Source organism: Lagenorhynchus albirostris, chromosome 1 (genome assembly GCF_949774975.1).
Source record: "Lagenorhynchus albirostris chromosome 1, mLagAlb1.1, whole genome shotgun sequence".
NCBI lineage: Eukaryota > Metazoa > Chordata > Mammalia > Artiodactyla > Delphinidae > Lagenorhynchus > Lagenorhynchus albirostris.
In genome coordinates, this window is record NC_083095.1 from 137,286,162 (window position 1) to 137,296,827 (window position 10,666).

The 10,666-nt window shown below is 41.8% G+C and overlaps 1 pseudogene; it reads left to right on the plus strand.

Moving 5' to 3' along the window:
- Window positions 1–5,318: 5,318 nt before the first annotated feature.
- LOC132532128 (mediator of RNA polymerase II transcription subunit 28-like) lies at window positions 5,319–6,762 on the plus strand (annotated as a pseudogene).
- The last annotated feature ends 3,904 nt before the right edge of the window (window positions 6,763–10,666 follow it).

Consider the following 10,666-nt stretch of genomic DNA (forward strand, 5'->3'; position numbering starts at 1 on the left):
TCTTTTCCTGAGATTTTGGATCATCTTTACTATCATTACTCTGAATTCTTTTTTAGAGATATTGCCTATCTCCTCTTCATTTATTTGTTCTTGTGATTTTTATCTTGTTCCTTCATTTACAACATATTTCTCGTTGTCTCATTTTTTTCTAACTTTCTGTGTTTGTGGTCTACTTTCCACAGGCTGCAGGATAGTAGTTTATCTTGCTTCTGGGGTCTGCCCTCTGGTGGGTGAGCTAGGTCCAAGGTCTTATGCAGGCTTTCTGGTGGAAGAGACTGGTGCCTGCCCGCTAGTGGGTGGAGTTGTGTCTTGTCCCTCTGATGGGCAGAGTCATGTCAAGGTGTGTGTGTTGAGGTGGCTGTGAGCTCAGTACAACTTTAGACAGCCTATGTTCTGATGGATGGGGTTGTGTTCCTATCTTGTTGGTTGTTTGGTCTGTGGCTTTCCAGTACTGGAGCCTGCAGGTGTTGTGTGGGACTAAGCCTTGGTTCCAAAATGTGTACCTCCAGGAGAGCTCACTCCAATCAATATTCCCTGGGGCTTTTGCTACCAGTGTCCTTGCCCCCACAGTTAACTATAATCCACCTTCACCTTCCCTTCATAGATGTAGACCCCTTGGTACATGTAGCACAGATTCCTATGGATGTACTGCTTTGTGCTGTGTCCCAGTGCACATGTGACCTTATGTGCACCCTCCACAAGTGGAGTCTCTGTTTTCCCCAGTCCTGTGGAGCTCCTGCACTCAAGCACCACTGATCTTCAAGGCTAAATGCTCTGCAGGTCCTTCCTCCTGATGCCACACCCTCAGACTGTCTTGGAGGGCTACTTTTATGTGGGAACATTCTTGTGTAGCCTGCATGGGTTTAATATTTTTTAGCATAGGGCTGTGTTTAGTATAGATGTTTGCCACCTCTTTCCTCAGTGTATACTGGCCATTATCCTCTTGATAGGAGGTATGACTGATGTTGTGGCCACAAGAGCTTGCACTGGATATTGAGCAGGGTCTCCCCTTTGCTCTGTGGTTGTCACCACCCTATCAGAGGTGGGGTCCCCTAGTTGTTGTAATACAGGCCCTCAGATCTGTTTCTTAGCTATGTTTCTGATCTGCAGTGTGAGGTAAGCAGGATTGTAGTACCCCCACTGGGAGGGAAGCCACTGAGTATTCTTCCTCTGGAGTTGTTCACCTGTGAATGTGCTCTGTTGTGTCATCTTTCACCCATTGTGTGAGCTCTCAGATTCCACTGCTGTTGGCACTGCTCTTGGCCCCACCTTAACTGTGGGTATGTTGACAGTTGGCCCTGGTGTCTCTCCGATGTTGTGTTCACCAGGCCACCAGCATAGATCCACTGAAGCCAGGTCCCAGAATTGCAGTAATCATGAATCTGGACCCACTGTGGGTGCTATGGGGCCAGCCCAGACTCTGGCCTGGCCCAACCCCACGTGTATGTGTCCACAGAGTCTTCAACCACTGAAGATGTCTTGTCTTGGCTACAGGAGCACTCACTGTCCATTCAGATGTTCTGTAGGAGCTGAGTTTACAAAGCCAATCATGAGGGTGTCAATTTGCAGTTTGCACAGCTGAAAGGATAGATTTCAGATTTTCTTCCTTAGTTGCACGGCCCCTGGGGCTCAGCAGTAGTTTCAGCCCCACATCTGGGTGTGGGCCACCCACAAGGGTCTGCTCCCAAGGCTGTCCTGGAGCACTGGAGTCTGCCTTGGTGAGGAGGTCGTGTGAAGGTGGCAGCAGACTGGGTCACGAGAGTGCCCACCAAGTCCAGGACAGGGTGCCGAGGAGAAGGCAGCAGCTGCCAGTGTTGTGGGAGCCCTGGTGGGGATGGTTCATGGGGGGAAACTGGCGGCCAGCTGCGCCAGAGAGCTGGCCCCAGCAGGAGCCTTCCTAGTGCCCAGGGAGGCAGAGGACAACATGTGGGGTGAGAGGCTGCAATGATGGCCCTGCCCCTCGTACATCACTCAACAATGGTGCTTCCTTTCTATGGCTGTCCAGGTTTTCTCCACAAGCGTTCCCAGCTGTGGATTTCCTCGCTCCCATCCCCTTATGCTGTCTCTGTGCAATAGCAGTCCCACAAATAACAGTCCCCTCCTTGGGTTTGCTTTCTAAACCCCACTTTCCAGCACCCACCCCCATCCACACCAGGGGACACATATCTCAGGCTGGGGCACACAGGGCTGTAGCATGGACCATCTGTGTAGGTCTCACTCTGTCCTGCCTGCCACAGACTGGTTACTGAACTCTCTGCCAATAGCCTCCCAAGCTCCCCTTCTGTCCCAACTGATCTCCTCACTGGTGAGGGGGTTTCCCCGGATGCGGGAACCTCTCTTCCCTTTCAGCTCCCCGCTTGCCCCCCAGGGTCCTGTCCTGCTCCTCTCCTCTTCCTTTTCCCTTCTTCTTTCTTTTATCCTACCTTGTTATGCAGGAATCTTTCTTGTCCTTTCAGATTTCTGAGGTCCTCAGCTAGTGTTCAACCAGGGTTCTGTGATAATTATTCCATTTTTAGATGTATTATTTTTCAATTTTTATTTATTTATTCATTTGGTTGCACCAGGTCTTAGTTGTGGCACGTGGGCTCCTTAGTTGTGGCATACAAACTGTTAGTTGTGGCATGCATGTGGGATCTAGTTCCCTGACCAGGGATCAAAGCTGGGACCTGTGCATAAGGAGTGTGGAGTCTTAACCACTGTGTCACCAGGTAAGTATCCATTTTTAGATGTATTCTTGATGCGCTTATGGGGGGAGATGACCTCCTACTCCTCTGCCATCTTGACTTCCTCTCCGAAAAACAAATTTAATTTTGTACCAATGAGAGCCTCATAAAAATATGAGACCCAGGGATAAGTTGGGAAATTGAGGCTTATATGCTATGGTGAGCTAAGGAATGAGATAGGAACCTGGAGACTCAATGTAGAGGAGGGTAATTCACTGGACAGTAAGAGCAGATGTTTGATAATCAGATGTTTTCCATGCCATACAGATAGGTCATTCAAATAAAAGTTATCTCTGGTAATAGTTCTCCGAGTCAGGTCCCGTATCTAAATTCTTTTAGACAGTTAAGGGAGAAGTAAAAGTTTTTCTTGAGTCTCCTGGGCCTTGATCGTCTTTAGCTCAGAATAATCCATTAGCCAATGCAGCATATTTTGGGGTCATGTATTCTGATCTCCTTCACCTGTCTTCCAATGCACTAAGAAAGGTAACTTATTGGCACACCCAGGAACCTCAGGATATTTTGGGGACCTTAATAACGGGAAATCACCCAAATCCATAGGCATTGCAATAAAAATTCGGTGACAAGGGCTTGGTGTGCCTTTTAACTTCAAGAGGCTTTGAAAAGACCAATCTGAGATTACTTATCAAAAGTTTCAGCAAAAAAATTTCAAGGAATTATGAGGCCTGTCACTAAACTTGTTGCATTATGTAAATAATGAAGTCAAATTTAATGACATGACTCTTTTGCAAACAAATTTGTCTCATTTGATTATTTTTGATAGAAATGGTGGAATCTAGAGAGAAAAATTGTTTCAATATGAGACTGTGGTATCCACTTGTGTGTTCCTCCTTTCATGCTTTGCCAGTTTTTCACAAATTCTGAATTTTTTCCAGATCCTCCAATATCTGGCTAAAGTTTTCCAAATTGATATTCCCAATTTTTCCCCTGTCTGACATGAAATTATTGCAACTGAATTTTTACTTTTCCTAAATCCATGCAGGTAGACACTAGATGACTTGATACGAACATCAAGAACATAATCACAACAGATTATGTACGGGCAACTACTTTTTCCACACTTGTGTGGGCCACTCAGAAATTTCACCATAACAGCTGCTGCCATCACCACTGACATTTAAACTGCAAACAAGGAAATCCATTGGATTGCCACTGCTTTCTCCACTCCACTATCCAAAGTTGTTTTGAGCCAATCATTTAGAAATATTCTTGACTTTCTGCACTCTGGAATCAAAAACTTGGTTTGTAACATTAATATTTTGTTTTCTTTACTTTCATAGAAACTTTCCTTCATTAAATGCCTGATAGGTAACACCACCAAGCACATATCTTCTACCACCTGGTCTCAACAGATGATTCAGCTGTTCCTTAACAAACAAAGGAAGACTGAAAGAAATGAACTTGTATTATCCAAAGGAAAAAAGAATGTCTCTTATTTTCTTGAAAATGTGGGGGACTGACAATTCTTTATTTGATAAAACTAGTCATCCTAAACTCTCTCCTAGGTTCATCTGTGCATTCTCTTATAAATTCTTAGCAAGAACTATGCTAATTCAGTTTGACAATAGTCACTCATTGTCTTTGTATAATCAGTCTTGATACCAAATTTGCTCTCTAATTTTCTATTATCTACCAAGTGATGACCGATAAGTGTGGCCTGTCTTCAGAAAGAATCCTGTTCATTTGATTTACCCAGATACCCCTTTATGTTTTATGTTTCCTATTAGTAATTTTCCAGACAGCGACCCCTACCAGGCTCCTTGGATATAAATTCCCACTTGCTCATGCTGTTTTTGAGATTGAACAAGGCTTTATAGTGAGGTCTCTTTTCCCTTATAAGAATATTATTGAATAAATCTGTTTTTACTGCTTTAACTAATGTTCAGCTATGAGTTCTCTGACCTTAAAATCAATCACTCTATTCAGCACAGCAAATCCCTTCCTTGCCTAATTAAGAGTCATGAAGAGACCAATGTGTCCAGGTGGCAGTCTTAACTTCTAGTTCAGGGGAATATCACTGTTTTTTCTCCTCATGGAAGCATTCCATCCTCATAAATTAGGTTCTCTAGGTCAGAGAGCATAATGTCATGGAAACAGTAAGCAAAAATGTTGCTAGTGGGAACAAAAAACAACTAATACTCAACTTTCTGTGGGTTATTTGTATGGAAATATGTTAATATAAATGTTTCAGACATTACATGAAATTTCTAAAAATCTTATATGTTCTGGTATAATGTTATAAGTCATAATTCTAGTTATTACTTTAAAATGTATATCTCAGAAATAACTAAATTTCCTTGTCAATTGCATTATTATGAACTTTCATCAAATCTTTAACCGTGGTCATTTTTAAGTTTTTTGTCATTTACAGACAGTTCTGGGTGTACTCTGATGCTTTTGCAAAACTGTTTCATCTTCAAGGAATTCATGGAAAAGACTCTGACAAGTACAGGTTTCTGGTAACTGACTATATTGCTGAACTGAATGAATAAGCATTTTCAGAACTCTAATGGAAAACTGATGAATTCATAAAAGTGCTAACAAAAGATCAAGATAAAAAAGTTAGATTTTTTAGAAATGGCGGCTTCGCTAGGAGGCATGTTCTCCGGGCAGCCACCGGGACCGCCGCCACTCCCGCTGGGCCTCTTGGCCCAGGCTTCGCTTCTTCAGGCCACACCAGGCGTTCCGAGGACTTCTAACAGTACCTTGGTGGACGAGTTGGAGTCATCGTTCGAGGCTTGTTTTGCTTCTCTGGTGAGTCAGGATTATGTCAATGGTACAGATCAGGAAGAAATTCGAACTGGACGTCTCGGAACTGAGGAACGAATTACAGAGAAAGGATGCTCTGGTCCAGAAGCACTTAACAAAACTGAGACATTAGCAGCTGGAGGACATCAACATGCAGCACAAAAAGCCAGCCGACATCCTTCAGGGTTCCCTGGCCTACCTCGAGCAGGCATCTGCAAATATCCCTGCACCGATGAAGCAAACCTGAGGAAAAGCCACCTGAACATGAGCTGGTGGCTGAGTCAGCCCAGACACAGTTTTGCCAAACATCACTTCTTGTAGACATGACATTTTGGGAGAACTCTTTGCCAGAGAGTGAGATGATTTAGTTTTGCACTCTCATCTAAAAATTTCCCCCTATTTTTATAAGCATTATTTCTGGAATACTTTATAAAATGCTTATTGCTTTGGTAAACCAAGTATATTGTCTTTAGCAAAATTTAAGACTGTTAATATGATGCCGTTTACAGATTCCTTTTTATGTTTTTGTTTTTTGCTTCTTGTTTTTATTATTTTTATTTTTGTATGAGTGTTTGTCTCTCTGTTTCCAGTTTTGGATTATTTTGTATGATCTGAGGGGAAAAGCTTGTATGATCTGATCTGCATATCAAAGGATGAGGATTTTGGTTGTAAGGCCTTTTATGATAATTTACACATCAGTGGCAGTATATAAAAATATGTAAATTTGCTGTTTTTCAAGACTGAACTACCTAAAGAAGAGGAGTCTAATGCAACGATGTAACACTTCCAGAACCTCAGAATGAGGATATTTTGTAAATAGGTTGGAAGAGGATTATAATTTCATAGGTTAGTGTAGTAGCTGTTACTGTACTGCAGTAACTAGTGCTATAGGAATCCAGCAGTATCCTTAATGTTGACTTTTTTTGTGTGTGTGTGGTACGTGGCCCTCTCACTGCTGTGGCCTCTCCTGCTGTGGAACGCGGGCTCCGGACGCGCAGGCTTAGTGGCCATAGGCCACGGACCCAGCCGCTCTGCGGCATGTGGAATCTTCCCAGACTGGGGCGCAGGCCCGTGTCCCCTACATCGGCAGGCGGACTCTCGACCACTGCACCACCAGGGAAGCCCCCTTAATGTTGACTTTTATTTGGGGTGAGTTTATATTTTGTGTAGTGTTCATTTACTTTTGGGGGAGGGTAGGAGAAGTGATATTTAAAAATTTATGTTATTAGGCCATATGTTTTGATTAGGTAGCAAATTTAGTTTTAAATTGTGAGTCTGAGTTGTAATTGCATTTCTCTCAAAATGACATAAGTGCATGAGCAGCTACGTTTTATTTTTTTATTTTATTCTAATTAATTATTTTTGACATCTGTATTGGAGTGTGGTTGCTTTGCAGTGGTGTGTTGGTTTCTGCTTTGTAGCAGGGTGAGTCAGCTGTGCATGTGCATGTGTCCCCATGTCTCTTCCCTCTTGCGTCTCCCACCCTCCCTGTCCCGCTCCTCTAGGTGGTCACAAAGCACCGCAGCTACGTTTTATTGATGATCTGACTGAGGTTAATATGAGCTTCCTATTTCCAAGTTCAGCCTTCATCTAATTTCACCTTTCTTTGGAAAATCAGTACAAATCACAACCATTTTTATTGCCCAGTTGTTTATAAAGTTTTATTCAAAGAGCAAAGATTTGATGGTGCATAGAAGAGACAACTGTTTATAGGCCACTTACTGGGCCAGCACCAAAGGACTGAGAACATATTTTGACCACTAAAAGTTGTACTGGCTCTTGTCAAATTGCACTGCTCCATCAGAGGGTCAGACAGCTCAGCGTGGACTGACAGCGAGGTCAGCATTGTGAATGGCCATTCCCAGTTCCCTTTAATCTCCTGAGCATCCATGCAATGGGGAAGCAATGCACCATGAGGCAAGACTAGAGGTTCAGTAGATCTTTCACTTCAAAGAATAATCTAGAAACCATCACAAATGACCAAGTTGATGCTACAGTCATTGAAGTTGAGATGTATGATGGGGTGAGGCTCAGTTATTCACAGAAAAATCCTGGCAAGGTTTAATTCCAATTCACGATTAGTATTATTACCCATATTTTGCTTAAACTTCAAAAAGCCCCTTAGAGGTAGCTGTTATTCCCTCTATAATCTTCATGTCCTGGACCTAGGAAGTCAAAATATTTGATCCAAGTATGCCAAGGTCTGCTATAGTCCATTCCTAGCAGTTTTGTTTTCTTTGGTTTTTTAAAATTGGCTTTCCTGGTTATTTTGAGCTTTGTTTTATTTCTCTACCTATTGAGGTTACATGTGTATTTTGGAATTATATCATTTACATAGAAACACTTTTCAAGTGAAGATGACCAGTGTCCTAGGAAAATGAAACCACTTTAAAAGTAGACCATGGAAATCACAAAGTCTGATATTCCACAATGCGGATTGCAGTCTTATGGACACTAGAAATACCATGGGTAGGTCATCAGTAACATTAATAATATTTCCCTATGGGCACTTTCTGATAACACTGGCTTGTTTTATCTTAATGTCACAATGAAACAGTATGAAATGTTAATGCAAGAATTTGTTTTAGCTATGTATGTAAATCATATTACAAGCAAGTTATTTGGTTGGTTGTCTTTTTAGTTCATTCCTTCAATCAGATGCTTCAAAAGAAATGTGTTTCAAATGTCCACTTTATGATCAGTTTAAGGATAAGTTTAGAAAGAAAAATATTTGGTAAGCCATTCCTGGTGGGCTGAGCCCTGCTTCTGCTGGACTTCTTTGGGCTGGGCTGTTTCATCATCTTGTGTCCTAAAAACAAACAAAACGTTTTCTTAGATGGTTTTGAAAATTATTCAATAAACAACTTAATACTCTACTATCCTTTTAGGGAAAGATAACGCTTCTTTACTCTTAAAAAGATATTAGGGCTTCCCTGGTGGCACAGTGGTTGGGAGTCCGCCTGCCGATGCAGGGGACACGGGTTCGTGCCCCGGTCTGGGAGGATCCCACATGCCGCATATTTTGCAACATGTACTATTTATTTCAAGCACAAATTAAACAACCCCCTCCAAAAACAGGTAAAAGAAGAAATGGTTAATCAATACAGTATTACACTTTATGGCTTCTTCAAAAGTTATCTGATGTGCTCTGGCATTTCAATGAGGTTGTGAAATTAGCCTAATAAATTGAAAAGGGGAGATGGTTAAAAAAAATTAATTACATGGGACTGAGTGAACTGATGAGGATGATTATAATTTTTGTCACTTCCTGTTTGAATAAAAAATAAATCCCACAAGTACTCAGAGGCCAAAAATATACAAATCAATTTTTACTGCAAAGCAAAGGAGCTGTTATAGTGGAAGATTGCTGGACTGAATGTCAATATTATGACATAGTATGAGTGTGTTTCTTGTTTGGTAATTGAAATCATTGTTGCTTTTGTTGTGATCATCCATTTACAATGCTTGGTGTCAGTTTATTTATCTCTTATAAAAATAAAATACAGTGTGTGTGGAAAAAAAAAGTTAAAGATACTCCAAAACAATGAGGTTTTAATAAACGTAGTGCTTTGGGGCTTCCCTGGTGGCGCAGTGGTTGAGAGTCTGCCTGCCGATGCAGGGGACGCAGGTTCGTGCCCCAGTCCGGGAAGATCCCGCATGCCACGGAGCGGCTGGGCCCGTAAGCCATGGCCGCTGAGCCTGCGCATCCGGAGCCTGTGCTCCACAACGGGAGAGGCCACAACAGTGAGAGGCCCGCGTACCGCAAAAAAAAACAAAAACAAACGTAGTGCTTTCATCATATCCACTTTAGACTTTTATAGTTGAATTCCAAAAGTGACTTGCTTTTGTTGAATCTGGGCCTTGTAGTTAGTACTAACTGGAAACAATTCTTCTGCAGTGAGTGCATCTCTGATTTTTGTAACAAATTTCACTAGAGAATTTCCTTCCCTTCATCTCCCAATGGAGAAGAAAGATAATATTCATTATTAAATTATTCGTTAATGATTTTTTAAAAAATGTTGCTAGTGGGCACTAGGAGAAATAATGAGTGGTGTCCCTCCCACTTTCACCCCTGATTCCTGAACCCATGAATACTGGATATCAAAGAAAGAGTACCCTTATTCAAAGCATATACAGCTCCTTGGAGAACCTTGTTAGAACACTTATGTTGTTACCTCTTGGCATTGTAAATGAGCCACCAAAATGTCCTTCCACCATGATATCAAATCATCTGCTTCAGGATTGTGGGTCACATGGTAAGACAGTAAATTGAATGAACATGGTCCTATTACCACAAATCTTCTGTGTAAAGTAAGTTTCTTAATCTGAAGCAATCCTGAGTAAAATACCAGAAGAGTGGATAAGGCATTCTTTAAGTCCACAGGTGATAGTTTTGGCAGTATCATTGCATAGAGGCAAAGCAAAGTGTGCTAAGGTTGTGTCTATTCCAGTAATGAAAAGTCCATCTCCTTCCATTATATAAAGGATCTACTGTAATCAACCTGTAACTAGGTAGCTGGCTGATCACCCTATGAAGTGGTTCCATATGAGAGGATCAGTGTTGCTCTCAGCTCCTGGTTTATTGAGCACTCAGCCTTGGTGAGTGAAAGTTAATGTTGCTAACTCTTGCATAACTTCCATTCATGCAACCATAGATACTTTGTTCATGAATTTGTTCATGAGCCCTTTGGGCTATGGCAGTGACAGCTGGGCAAAGAGGCTAACTAGTACCCATAGAATGCATCATCCTATCCACTTAATCATTGAAATCCTTTTCTGCTGAAGTCTACCTTTTGCAAACGTTCCATGAAAGGAGAAATATCTTCATGGGTTTTCTTACCCATTGAGACCTTTACCAAAATCTCATTGTCATTAATTTTCCAACCATGTTCCTTTCAAGGTTCTGACTATCAATCCAAAGCATTGTCCCCAGTTCAAAAATGTTACATAATGATACATAGCAGCACTTCTGGACATTTCTTCTTGCAAACAAAGTGAACAACTGGGTAAACTGCCTGATATCGTGCCGCTGGGATGATTCCCTTTCCAGAAAGGGACTTTATGGCTGCAACTCTCCTCTTTTGGGTAATGGCTACATATTGTGCAGAAACATTATTAAACCAGGCCTGCATTTCTCTTTCCTTTGTCAACTACTAAGAGTGTTCCTCATAAGGTCA